This window comes from Gigantopelta aegis, unplaced genomic scaffold (genome assembly GCF_016097555.1).
Source record: "Gigantopelta aegis isolate Gae_Host unplaced genomic scaffold, Gae_host_genome ctg5974_pilon_pilon:::debris, whole genome shotgun sequence".
Taxonomy (NCBI): Eukaryota; Metazoa; Mollusca; class Gastropoda; order Neomphalida; family Peltospiridae; genus Gigantopelta; species Gigantopelta aegis.
The window spans coordinates 14205-29759 of NW_024534753.1; the positions used below are offsets into that span (position 1 = coordinate 14205).

At 34.4% G+C, this 15555-nt stretch overlaps 1 pseudogene; it reads right to left on the bottom strand.

Annotated features, from left to right (window-relative positions):
* Positions 1-591: 591 nt before the first annotated feature.
* On the bottom strand, positions 592-13278 carry LOC121366505 (annotated as a pseudogene).
* Between the last annotated feature and the right edge of the window lie 2277 nt (positions 13279-15555).

Sequence of the window (15555 nt, forward strand, 5' to 3'; positions counted from 1 at the left end):
GAACATTTACACTAGATCACATGAAAGCTACAAAATGGTTAAAAAACACATTCTAAACAATCATCGAACTTTTATAGATGCTTTGGGATCCACACCTGTCCCACATTATCCTTGTAGATATATTGGTCAAAACATATACATAAAAAAAGTATTTAACAAGTCAACAAATTATCAACAGTACTTATTTCTGGAATGGATGTATCACATTAATTAATCTATTGGGAACAGACTTGCTGTCTATGAAGAGAACTTGATTGATATATTACTAACTAAGTGTGAATAAAGATTGTAATGAGACCCAATGGTTTATGTAAAAGGTAAGAACAGTCTGAGAAGAACTTTGGTATCAGAGAGAAAGGACACTCATTTGTCAGGGAAACATTGATGTCTTGTATCAATATTTCTCTTTTAATTTAATAATGCAAAAAAATATATTTTCAAATCCTCTCACAATCACAACTAACTTGTCAACTCTCCAAACCATAGTACCATATCCTTTCTTAAATTATTGTTAATAAAATATATACTACAATCTTAATAACAGTCAACATGTACCTTATATTAAAAGTTAAATAGGTAATAGAGTCTAGCTTTGTGAAGTTGTTTCATTCTATTAAGAGCACTACCAGCTTTAAACCACTCATTTGGGACTCATTCATTGAGTGATCTAAACACGATTGTATCAACTGTACCATCAGTATGTTTGAGCTGACATTGAACAGGCTATTATGATAGAACAGTCATTAAGTGATTTTCAAGACTTGTACAATACTAACCTTCCTGGTGTAAGATCAGCTAGTCCTAGTAGGGATACTTTGTCAGAAGGTTGGATTTTGTCATAGTCATTGTTATCAGAGAAAGTCAAAGGAAGAATTCCTTGTTTTTTTAAGTTAGTTTCTAATAGAGACAAACAATAAAAATTACTATAGTAAGGATTAAATGATTACCATGGATACGAGCAAAACTTTTCACAATAACTGCACACCTCAAGATGTAGCGGCTCTAAAGCAGCATGTTCTCGACTGCTTTCCCTCTCCATAGGTTAGCATCACCAATGACAATCCATGGGATATTGTTTGGCCTATTACAGTCAAGATGATAAATTCAAAGATCAATGAACTAAGATCACCTTATAATATCTAGCAGTATCAGCTACTGGTCCATACTCTCCTGTAACTTGATTCTTGACTTTATTCATCTCATATTCTCAGCATTAGTAGCACTAAAATCGGTCACATAATCATCACATGACTAAGTCACATGATACCAAGCGACTCACGTAAGGGAACATGTTGTTGGAAATATTGTCAAGGTGACCACGATACTTTAGCCATGGACAGCAGCACTAATGTGATCAGTGGTACACTTACCAATAACTTTGATCAAGATTGGTACACCAGTATAATCTTGTCCATTCCATGGATTAAATGGCTCCAATACTGGAGACCGAGTACTGATTATATAGCAATGATATTGATCAAATAATACGATGTTCTATAGTACCTGTTAGGGTCAACATCCCACCTTTAAGCCAGTAACTATCAGTGGGGAGGGGCTTGGTATGTATCTTGACCAGGATCAAACCCTGATAGAAGATACTCAATAACAAAATTATCATTTTAGGAGACTTACCCTTTGAGGTAGTTCTTCACCTGAAGGTACTTCTAGTTTAAATGACTCACCTACTCAATATAATAGTCATGATATACAACAATGGAAGCAATACACACATTAGCTCCTGTAAGTGAGTCACTGAGAGGATTAACCTCAGATCTCCTGCTATCCGCTATTGCTGTTACAATCTACAACAATAAAGTCATACATATGTACCGTACTCTAAAGGAAGAATACCTCAGGTGATGTACAAAAGCATGAGTGGCTGGGTTAGCATCATTTCGACCAGTAAAGTTTCTGTTATATGAAGTGACTATTGTATTCTTTTCACCTTTCTCAACATCTTTTCTAAAAGGTTATCATTAGAAACCAAATCACCTAACATCATACCTATTCCATTGTCCAATACAAGGTCCACATGCATTAGCTAAGACTAGTCCTCCAAAGTCTCTCAGAGGTTTGTCATACCATCTCGTTCTATTGTGGCCGTATTTGTTCAGAACCAGGGAAGTAACTGTAAATGTTGTCCTATGAGATGATGACATAATAATTATAGAGATCTGTCGATAATATTGTTTTACTTTGATTGAAGGCCATGAGCTAGTGCTTGTTTAGCAATACTAGCAGAACGTGACAATCTTCATAAGAACTGTTTGTACAACTACCAATGAGAGCTAGTGAGAGAGAGAGAGAGAGAGAGATTGAATGATGGGATGTGATATGATAGTGCTACATACCAACTTTGATATCAAGTGGCCATCCATTTTTCTCAGCAGCTTCTCCTAATTTTGATATAGGGGTTTGCCAGATCAGGAGTAAATGGGCCATTAACATGAGGTTCCAACTGTCCAATAATAACAATAGAATATTAAGACAATTATGTAATATTTACCTCATCTAAATTGATCTCAATAAACTGATCATATTAACAGTTAGAATCAGGAGTTAATAAATCAACATAGTTTTCAGCAAGAATAGCAATATCTGGATATACCAATAATTTCCTAATAACAATAGACTTATTGTTTCATACATTTCTCTTCCTGTAGCTTTTAAGTAGGTGCTCATGCGATGGTTAAAGGGGAAACAGAGATGTGGTTGCTCCCACTTCTGCACCCATATTACATATAGTAGCCATACCCGTACATGAAATAGACTCTGCCCCTGGTCCCATGATACTCGATAATAGCACCTGTTCCTCCAGCAAAACTGTTAAAATGTCAGCCACCTTTAAGATGACATCTACAATGAGTGGGTGGGGCTAACATTCATAAAGAATTAATAACTTTAGTTTGTTACCTTTTGGTGCAGTCCATCCTCCAAGATTACCGGTCAAATGTACACCAATTACCTTTAATAGGTCAATGTAATTAATGTATTTTCAAGGTATCCCTACCTAGGACATTAAGTTCCCATGGCAACCCGCCATTACATCTACTGCATCAGCTCCTCCTACTCCTATTGCCACACCACCCAGTCCTCCTCCATTAGGGGTGTGGGCTATCAGTTTCAATAAGTAAGAGACCAGGATAAGCATAATTCTCTAATACTATCTATAGGTAACATTGGATGATGTAATAACATTGGTACATTGGTATACTTGGATGATGTAATAACATTAGTACATTGGTATATTGGATGATTTAATAACATTGGTACATTGGTATATTGGATGATGTAATAACATTAGTACATTGGTATATTGGATGATGTAATAACATTGGTACATTGGTATATTGGATGATGTTAATAACATTAGTACATTGGTACATTACATGATGTAATAAAATTGGTACATTGATTGTAACAGCTCTAAGATAATCATTAATGTGATGTAATAATGATGTAATATCTGTCCATACCTGATGAATAATACCACTGCCGGTTTCCAAAATCCAACTCCATACTTTGCTGATGAAGATGATAAAAATTGATACACTTCTTGATTAAGATCTTTAGCACGTTGCAAATCTTCAGCTCCACCTAATTGAGCTTCAATTAAATGATCACAATGAATCGTTGAAGGAACAGCCACCTATAAAAATGGATAGAGTCAATTAATCCCTCTAATACTGACACATAGAACAACAAACCTTGGGTAATCCACTGCTAATGAATTGTAACATAGCCATTTGAGCAGTGGCATCCTGCATAGCCACTCTATCAGGATGTAATTTGAGGTATGACTCACCACGGACAATTTCCTGACCATAGAGATTTATCAAGATGACTGTACAGAATCTTTCACATAATGTTAATGGACGTTTCAATCTATAGGGTGTGGTCATTAGTTACCATGGCAATCAGGCACTAACTTATCACGCACAACATTGAGGTTTTTACTCATTTTATCATAGTTAATGAAATAATCTTGATCAAATTTGCTCAAAGCTACCTATCAAAATGTAACATTATCTTATTGTATATAGCATTTAGTGACCTTTTGAGGTAGCAATGAAGAGGTCACTATCCATCGTTTGTCCTGTCAAAAGTGGTCGAAAAACCCTATAATTAAATAGAATATCAAATCCTTTACTATTGAACATCAATTGGTAGTCATGGCAACAGCTTAACATACATGATTAGGTAATTGATGCTCAACAATAATATTAATTTATTGCATTAGTACCTTGCTTAGGACAGAGCGTAGCATAGTAAAAGTTCTAAAACAGTCTTGCTTTTCCGTAGTCAAGGCAAGTGAATTCCGTACATGTCGAATTTACTGACTTCGGATATTTTTATAGGAGAATTTAAGCCACGCCTCCAGAAGTGCTGCAAAAGCATTGCCTTGTATGTGTTAATTGTAGCCCTTAGAGAGAACCAGTTATTACGACAACATTTGCCACAGAACGAACGTACAGTGATCTATGATATTGTATTTCTTTTGGGAATCTGCAGTAGTTTGTCGTATATCACTGTGGTCAGTTGTCAGAACAAGACGTTTTATTACAGCACTATAACAATCATTTACTTCATTTGCTCGTTCTAATAGTTTGCAATAATTATGTCCGAATCATTACAGAAACCAGGTCAATCTAACTTATCCAGTCACTCTTTTAATGTGGGACGCCCTCGTCCAACAAGACTACCCTATATCCGAGAGCTTTTATCGGGTCAAGGACGGAGAATCGTGATCGTGAAACAGTTAAATCTCAAGGTATTGTAGAGAAACCCAAATTATTACTATAACATCCATTGTACCAATATCCATCCAGCATATTTCTTATTGCTATTGTATCTATTGTTAGGTCACCATTTCTCACATTACTCCAACAGAAAGTCCTATGTATCTATTGTACCAATATCCAAAGCCCTATCCCATATTAAATGTACTACTATCTATTGTCAACCAATATCCCATCCTGCATTTTTCTTTTGTTTTTATTGTATCTATTGTTAGGTCAAATTACTCCAACAGAGAGTCCTATGACAGAAACTACTACACCGAGTGGGTCTCACTAATGTTTCCTATGGTGGTATAAAATATGGCACCCCCCCCCCCCCCCCCCCCCCCCCCCCCCCCCCCCCCCCCCCCCCCCCCCCCCCCCCCCCCCCCCCCCCCCCCCCCCCCCCCCCCCCCCCCCCCCCTCTTGAAGACATCTCGATCTCGTAGTAATGACAAAATTCATGGCCCCCTCGAAGAAGAAGATTTCGATTGACAGAAAAGCCTTGGAATATTTTCAACAATTCAGTCAGGTAGGGTTTAAAAATGATTTACTAATTTCATAAATTTTATTTCTCATTTCTATAGATTAAAATCGGCGTAGGTTTTTCCACTCACTAGTATGAATAGGTTGAGCTAGTGAAAACAAATCCAGCTGCTTTTCAAGTTGTATTTCATAACTTCGTTATGGAGCTAGAATCTGGCAATCCATTTGAAGCAAAATCATGGGGACACCCTCAATGAATGTACACTATATTCCCATATATCTCCTTTTATTTAATATGTATATAATATAGGTGTAGCTAAATGGAAAGACACAGAAGATATTAGTGTTGATGATATGGATGAGACAGAGATATGAACTGTACTCTGAAGACACAAGGATTGGAGAACATAGGAGAATATTACACAACAGCAGGTGTTGAGAGTCCTGGTACTACTCCTTCTATTCCATTATTTTTTTTATTCGCGTCCTTTTTCTATTGAGACTAATATTGTGAAGGAAGAAAAAGAAGATGATTCAAATGAAACAAAAATTCCACACCAATCTTCACCTCGACAACGAAAAGTGGTGTAAGAGAGATAGCTGGATCTCTATCTTATAATTGTCTTTATATTAATAGTATCCGTAAACGTCCTCTCAACGTGAAAGAAGTAGGACAACTGGAATGCTGAGATCTTCAAGTTCTGAAGATGACCCTACTGTACTTATGGTCAACGAAGACTCAATCGGAAACCATCCGTCGAAATTGGTACAAACAAACCAACACATTGTTTATTATGTTTGTTTGTTTCTTGTTGTTTGTTTGTTTATAGCACTTGGCACCAAAATTGGAGAACAAGCAGCTGTAGTAAAATCAACTGAAGGTAGTAGAATGTACAAACACACTTGTGTGTATGTGTGTGTGTGTGTAGGGGGGGTAGATTATTAGAGTAATTATAATATCATGTAACTATAATGATTTCAGGTGCTACATACTGAAAGTGTCTAATATTACATTAATTTAGTTACTATTTCCTTCTATTGTAGATGAAACTATAATATTTAAAAAGTTGCATAATAATGACTATGCTATGATCAAATACCCTCGTTATCATCAGTGGGCAATCCCTTCTGAAAAAATCATCAAACTTGATAAAGATAATTTAGTAAGATAATTGTTATATAATAATTAGTAATTATTATTTTATTATATAGCAAGTTATGTGGAGAATAGTGTTAGTTCTAAAGTCAGAAATACATCATCTTGTAAGTCTGTTTAATGTATTGTGGTAATGTTTCTCTCTCTCTTCTCTCTCCTCTCTCTCATCTCTCTCTCTCTCGCTCTCTCTCCTCTCTCTCTCTCTTTCTCTCTCTCATCTCTCTCTCTCTCTCTCTTTTAGTGAGACTGGACTCTGTTTTAGAAGTGAGAATTGGTCAGCAATCAGATGGGTTCGATAGGTTCCCTTATGAAGAAATGAATTCTCAATCATTTTCACTAGTTTATGAAATATCAAAGGTACATTGATTATAATTATAATTATAATTAATAATATAATTAATTAACATTTCATTATTTTAGGAAAATATGTGTATCTTGAGTCATTAGATTTAGTATGTGATCATCCTAAACATTTTCAGGAATGGATGCATGGAGTAAGTATCCACATATACATCCATTTACTCCACGTATATATCCATTTACTCCACGTATATATCCATTTTACTCCACATATACATCCATTTACTCAACATATATATCCATTACTCCACATATATATCCATTTACTCAACATATATATCCATTTTTTCACATATACATCCATTTATTCTACTAGTTGGATTCTTTACAAATTGGTCCAGTAACTAGTATGTTTCCAACACGTTATGAAAAACACTGATCCAATTCTTGTTTGGTTAAAGAGATATTGGAATGGTACTCATGAAAATCATGAATTGAATGAAAAAGATGCTCTACAGTTAGCTATACTGTTTATATCCTTAGGTCACCTCTCAACAAAATTAAATTATTTCTAGCAGTAAGAACTATGATTTATCTAAGTGTCTGTCTGTCTATCTGTTTATCTGTCTGTCTTTTGTATGTTTGTTTTTGTCTGTCTGTCTATCTGTCTGTCTGTCTGTCTGTCTGTCTTTTGTGTATGTTTGTTTTGTCTGTCTGTCTGTCTGTCTATCTGTCTGTCTTTTTGTATGTTTGTTTTGTCTGTCTGTCTGTCTGTCTTTTTGTATGTTTATTTTGTCTGTCTGTCTGTCTGTCTGTCTGTCTTTTTTGTATGTTTGTTTTGTCTGTCTGTCTATCTGTCTGTCTTTTTGTATGTTTGTTTTGTCTATCTGTCTATCTGTCTGTCTTTTTGTATGTTTGTTTGTCTGTCTGTCTGTCTTTTTTGTATGTTTGTTTTGTCTATCTGTCTATCTGTCTGTCTTTTTGTCTGTCTGTCTATCTGTCTGTCTGTCTGTCTGTCTGTCTGTCTGTCTGTCTGTCTGTTTATTTCTCTTTATTTTTTAGGATGCACATAGTCACCAACATGAAGCTACTCTTAGTCATGGTAATGCTCTCAAATGGGATGGTTTTGTACTACTTTATAATCTGATGTGTGGAGATAGTGGCAGAGTAGTTTGTTTCTACAATTTTAATTGACTATATATTATTAGTCTATCTATAATTATATTAGTTGTATAGTGTCTATCAAAAATATGCTCTAAAACACAAGAGACTAGGATTAACTTTTGAAGAATTCAGAGAATTCCTTATAAAAGAATGTTATGTAAGTCTGTCTCTATGTCAGTCTATCTCTCTCTCATTGATTCTATATTTCTTTGATATAGTGGAAACCAGAGGACTGTTCACGTCGTACTTTGAAGAGAGTGATGGCATTTCATGATCATCATCATCGTTCTTTTTAAAAATTTATCAGCGGTAACAAACCTGAAAATTGGAAAGTTTGTTTCTCATCTACTCTCTTATGCTGGAGTTTTAAGGTTTGTAAAGATATGGGTATCAAAATTCTCTATTCTCCCTTGTTACCTAGTTTCCTACGAAGCAAACACAATGCCACCATTAATCCTCTCCACAATACTGTCTATCAGGATATGACTCAGCCTCTGTCTCATTATTTTATTAATTCCAGCCACAAAACACTTACTTGGAAGGTGACCAAATTAAAGGTCGGTCAACTCTCGATGCCTATGTGAGAGCACTACTTCAGGGAAGTCGCTGCATTGAAATTGATTGTTGGGATAATAGTAAGTCATGTGATCTTAGCATTCTGTCATGTGATCTTGACATACTTATCTCTATCTAGATGTGGGTCGTGAAACTATTGTCTACCATGGTTCACCTTCACAACAAAGCTAGCCCTTCGTGATGTGGTCCGAACAATCAAAGTAAATGTTCTAATCTCTGACATTTTATTGAGGACTTCCCCCTGTAGAATAATGCCTTTAGAATGTCACATTATCCTCTCATTATATCCATTGAGAACCATTGTAATGATCAACAACAAACTAGAATGGCCAAAATCTTTGTGGATGAACTCAGAGATTTCTTGGGACAAAGTATGTTGGCTACAGAGAATCTGGTAGAGGGAAAGGATAGCAGTCGAAGACGTCTTCCTTCACCTCTATAACTCCAGGGCAAAATTTTATTGAAGGGTTCATATCGAGCAACACGTAAGTCACAAGATTGTCATGTGATCCTAAAATATCTATATTTGGTCTTAGTCATCAAAGTTTCTCCAAAAAAATATATCAAAGGTAATCATTATTTCCTGCAATACACAAAATAGAATCACATGTATTCTCTCTGTTTAGGCATCAAAAGCCATGTTTGGAAAAACTCTACCCAAGCTACCTAGTATTGATGCTATACCAAATGAGAGACCAATGGACCTGTTCAGTTAAAATCCTATAAAATTGAACGTGGTCTACTAGGCGAGAGGTACATTGTAATACATCAATAATATACATGTCAATAACGTACATGTACATGTCAATAATGTACATGTACATGTCAATAACATACATGTACATGTCGTGTATTATTTGCTTAGGCAAGGAGTTTTTCGGCGTCAAGTAAGACAATATGATGGAAATGTTGAAACACCTGAAGATGATCAAGAACTTTCATACACAGTATGTACAAATATCTCATGTCATGTGACTATCACATGACTATCTCATTAGAAAATCTCTGAGGATTTAAAACGTCTCATTGTGTATTGTCAAAGTACATCTATTAAGCCGTGGAGCTGGATGGAACAAATGTTAACATCGATATGTCAAATGTTTTCTTTCTCAGAGATATCAATTGGTAATCATTGCAGAAGTCTTCCAAAGGTAGTTATAGTACATCTGATAATACATGATCAATGTAATGTGACTTTGTTGCTTCACAGAGATGTTGAGGTGTTCAGAGCGTCAGTTTGTGAGGACATACCCAAAAGGAGCTCGTTTTGATTCCAGTAATTATAATCCTGTCCCTTTTTGGAACAATGGTATTCAAATGGTAGCACTGAACTATCAGTTTCCAGGTGCAAAATATACAAATTTTTTTGAAATTTTTTCTAACATAACATGATCTATTTGTTAGATATGTACATGCATTTGAATCAAGGTCGTTTTCGACAAAATGTGGGTGTGGCTATGTATTGAAACCGAAGATAATGCGAAGAGCAAATCCTGGTTCTGGACCATACCCATTCGATGTGAATATGACTGAGCCACACCCCTTGGTACCTCCATGTAACCTTGAGATAGAGGTAACATAATAATAGGTGGTATATTGTTAAAATATATGTAATGTCTTGACAGCTACTATCTGGACAAAACTTAGGTGTTATTGGTAAGACATCTACTAATATTCATGTGTACATTAGTTTACACTGAATACCTGCGGATTGTTATGAGATGAATCGAGCTGAAATAACAACAGGGTTTTGGCCCCAATGGCCGGAATGGCCAGAAAAGTTACATTGTCTGACTCATCAAGTTTTGATGCCAGAATTGGTAAGTTGAACACTGAACATAAAATGATGACACTTATCTTCTTTTTGTAGTGTTTAGTTTATTTTCGAGTTGAGATTGATGTTAGAGCTCTTGGTTCTTCTCATCAATTGTTTGGACAAAATTGTTATACCTTATAGCCAGTCTGCAACCAGGTGGGTGTGACTTTATCATTCCCTATGAGGAAGCACTATATATGTCATAATACATACACACAACACAATAGGAACTCAATTTAATAGTCTGTAGTAGATTATCATTACAATAAACTCCATTTTTGGTATAGGTATCAAGTATATTCATTAAGGAATCCTTTGGCGAACTTATACCAGAGTCTGGTCTCTTTGTTCGTATATCAATGGACTATCAGACAATGTTACCATATCCTGAACCTATTGAAGAGTATGTGTCACATAGAAAACCAACATTACAACGTCAAAGTGATATAACTTCTTTTGACTATGTGGATAAAGACACACCCATTATTGATGAAGACACGCCCACTAATGATGAAGAGTTTGTTATTGTTCCACCACAGCTGAGGTATCTGATAGTTTCGTAACAAAGGGGAGGATACTCAAATAGTTACTATGATAGTGGAAGCAGAAGTAATGCCCTAACATAAACATTTTGTTCAATTTATTTTTTAACTTTACTTTTGTATATCAGTGAGTTATGAAAGAGTTAAATATTAATAATATCATTGTAAGTAAAATGTACACATTTTTTGTAAAATTAAATCAACAAATAAAGGAATTGATTGATGAATTCTTAAAGATTTCAAGATGGTCTCTTTAAAAAACACTAACACACACACACACACATGCACAACTAATAATATTTTGCTTCAAAATTTCCTTAGCTAATTTCTGGTATGTCAAGACCTTGTATTCCAGTGATTTTACGACGACGTTGATTCTATTATCATAAACTGGAACCATGACGTAAATTAACATCAATACATTTCATCCACTCATCTCTCTCCTCTACTGAGCCAGCTTGAAGTCTATAAACATCATGAGTACCTGAGAGAGAGAGAGAGAGAGAGAGAGAGGACATAGACAAAGAGAGACAGACTTGTAAATGTAGACAGAGAAGGTGCAAGATATTTATTAGATGCTATTGATACTAATTCCATTATACCATATATGGCTATTGTGTTATGACATCTATTTTAACAGTATTAAATTACCTTTAACAACTTTGCCATCAGAGTCTTTCTTCCATGCTTTTATGACACCAGTATCAGAGTAGATCTCAAAACAGTGAGGCTAAAGAACATTATAAAATGAACAAGGGTTGGTATCTTACTGGTGCTTTGGGATCTTCAACTTCTCTGACACGTAGGTCGGGATCAAGTGGTATACTTCCTATGAGTTCACTATCCTAGAAGAGAAAGAGAGAGAGAGAGAGAGCAAGATAAGTAACCTGTCTTCAAATATATAACTTACAGTCGGTTGTTTAAAGTAATATAACATATTCTCTTTCAAAATAACCATCGTCTATGTTTAGACTTGTATTTGCCACCTGACAACCATTATATGGAACATAGAGTTGTCTATTAACGCAATTACCTTCTTTAGTGAGCCCTCCTTGTTTCTCTGGATTGAAGAATGTCCTCTGCTAATCCACTCCCCTCTCCATCTGGTACTTTTTAAACTCCTCCTTCTTAACATTTTCATAAAATTCCTGAAGAATAAAGAGTATGGTCTAAACTGACAACCAACAAGAAATACAAAGAAATACTAATTATTTTCTCACAGTAATAATTCAGGAGGTAAGTCCTTTCCCATTATCTATACCTCTGTTCATACTAATAAATCTTTCAATAGTAGGTTATCTTTAACACTAGGATTATGAAGACTAGTGTGTAACATATAATAGAGAATGCCAAAACATAGACAGTGTCTATAGACCATAGATTTAATAACATGATCAAGACAACAGACAATACAAACCTTGATTAGTTATTACCCTCAGGATTACATTGGATATAACGCTGTGCAAATATTTCCATAATTCGGGTCAATTTTCTGTGCTTCTCCAGGTCAATGAAACGACCTAGAAATGCTCTACAGAATTATAATACCATACATAGTTTTGTAATACACCCACTACATACCTAATAGCGTCTACAAGTATCTTGCCTGTAAAGTCGTGAAGAGCTATAAACTTTCTCAATACTTCGATATTAAAATCTTTCCTACAATGAAAGCATCAACATCTCATACATAATAGCAGAAAAGTTATTTATTTTCGAGTTAAAGTTTATTTTCAGAATGACAAGTGATATCAATACAATAACTTACCCTTCGCCAAGATAATCTCCTATGGCTCTCTTACTGAGTAGTTTCCCTTTAAATAACCATTGTGCTATCTCATCGCTACTCTCACCAAGTTCATTTTGACTTTGTAGGTATTTTATTACCTATAAATGGACACATAGAATGGTAAATGGACACATAGAATGATAAATGGATACATAGAATGATAAATAGAAACATAGAATAATAAATTGATGCACAGCAATGGAGTAGTTGTACTCACCCTCTTTGGGATAGTATTAAAACTTGTTTCTACCTGTTCTAATTACTCTCTGTTCTCTTTAGCTTGTCGTATTTCCCTAACAGTATATAATTTCCTCACCAACAACAACATCAACAAACACTCTCACGTTTTTTCTCAATATAATATCAGAATATACTATATAATCTATAATCTCTTGTACTTATACTATATTAGACTTCAGTACTGATTTCATACTTACTCATCATTGGCTTCATCCAAAGCAGCTAGATCATTATCAATATCAATGATCTGTCGTCGTAAATCCTAGTTACATTATAATCAATATATTATTAATAGACTTGTAGTTTCTGACTTACTTGAATATCGAACCAAAGTTGTTTCCTTTTCTTCTCTGATCTTCTTCAATAAGGACTCTTCTTCCTCTGAACGAGGAGAGTTCTGAAGGTTGATAGCCTACCACATCAGCAGCCATGATTGACATAGATTTATTGTTATGATCCACGTGATTATAACGCCCACGTATTTTTTCAACACATTGCAATAAGCTTTGAATAATTTTATTAAATTATGCATTATTATTAACTGCTATCAATTGACGGTAGTTAACTAGTTCAATTTATTTGATATTGTTATGTAGTTAGTATTATTATCATCAGTTTTAATGGAGGAGTAATGTAAGAAAGATTTACTGTAGTAAGTGGATCACTACAATACTGTAGAGGAAAAATCAATGATATGACTTACATAGAAAGATCATAAGTGACAGGTCATCATCTCTTAAAAGATGTGAAAATATTTGTAGGACTAGCTATATATATAAATGGTTGCATGAGCGAATAAAATCTGATATATGTTTGTGATCTGACAAAAATATTATTTTTAAATGTTGCAAACTACAGAAGCAAATTATTGTACAGAACTATTTTTTCGTAATTTGTAGTGGATGTCATATATGACCAAAAAGTATCTAACATCGCAATGTTAGCTGATATAAATAATTATTAATATTAATTAGTAGACTAAGTTTCATCTCTTGTATTTGTTGCTATGGTGATTCAAAAAATTGGACAAAGGTATAGGAGAGTTTTCTAACAAATACATATATATATCAACAAGACATGACTGTTTCTCTACATTGTATAATGTTAAACTAAAGTATATTACACTATAGTCATCATCATCAACTACTGATAATTGTTCATATGTAATATTATCTTGTGTTTGTACTAGTTTCAATAATGTGACTTGGTGTTTTTCATTCTCATACTCAGTATTTCATCATCAGTTTTAATGGAGGAGTTAATATAGGGAAGGATTTACTGTAGTAAGTGGCTCACTCTTCAATGCTAGAGTCTATAAAGAAATAGTTTTATATAACCAATGAGATTATAGAAGACTTACGGAATAAGGTGATGTACTATTTGTAAGAATAGAGTCATTATTCCTCCTCATCATTATTGGAAGCTTATATCTAAAAATATCGTGGTTCCTCCATATTACCTTTAAGAATTAAAGTCAAGTTAATTATATTATCAATTAGTATAGTAAAACTAACCATTAGATTGTTTTATATCTTATTATTAAAACTATTATAAGTACAGTACTAACTACTACTAATATAATAGTTAGTACAAGTATAGTACAACAAGAGGGAGACCAATATATAGTACAAGAATTAATAATGTGTTGTCAAATACTGTAGGAATTGTGAGTAGTTTAATGTAGTGAGTATATCGGATGGTTTAGTAGGAGGATGTTGATAGATGATTATTTTGCCATAGTTGTATGTTTTTAGAATTAGGAATATTGGATGTCGTCCAGATGTAGTGTCATTTTTGATTGACTAGTTAGTAAACTGAGTAGTGGATGGTAATGAGGATATTAACAGATGATGTAGTAACTGTTAATAGTAACTCCAGTTATAGAACTATCTAAATTATTATTACTACTTGTAGTGTGGTCTATTAGGATCAACAGTGAATATTTCATGGTAGTTGGAAAGCGGGAACAGCAACTGATGAAGCAGATATAAAAGAAAGCTTCTGAGTAGTAATGGATAGGTGTGGGTCCTACCTGTATGAAAAGGGGAAGCAAGCTGATGATGAAGTAGTCGGAGGGACGCTCACTTGTGATTGTTACACTAGTAGGAGGTATAATAATAACTGAGTAGGTGGATGATATGATGATATTAACAGATGATGTAGTAACATGTCAATAGTAACTCAGTGATAGAACTATCTAAATTATTATTACTTACTGTAGTAAATGTTAAAACTTCTTCACTGAGTGACACTTTGTTCTAAGTATCATTGTTCTGTTCTTTCTCCCACAATGAGAGAATTGATATTGCGTGTTGTTAGTCTCACAACTCCCAAAAATTTTAAAAGACTTGTAATACTTCCAGAGCAATTGAAGGATAGGATGCTAATATCCAGGTCTTCATTCCACATTATATTTTTCTTAAGGGATGTTTCCCTCACAAGTATCACTATTACAGTCTGTTTAGCTTTGTGTTTGTAACCAGTTCATAGCCATAAACACTTCAGTACAAGAGTTCCCTATAGTAATCGTTACATGTACAAATACTAATATATGATAGTAACGTTATAAATACTTACCAGATAAGGGACAAAGTGAAAGTGAAGGAAGCAAATAATAAAAATACATCTTTGACAAACTTTAGGGGTGCAAAAGTTTTATAAAAAGAAACACCCTCATACAATAAATAGAAAACGTTATAAATAAATTT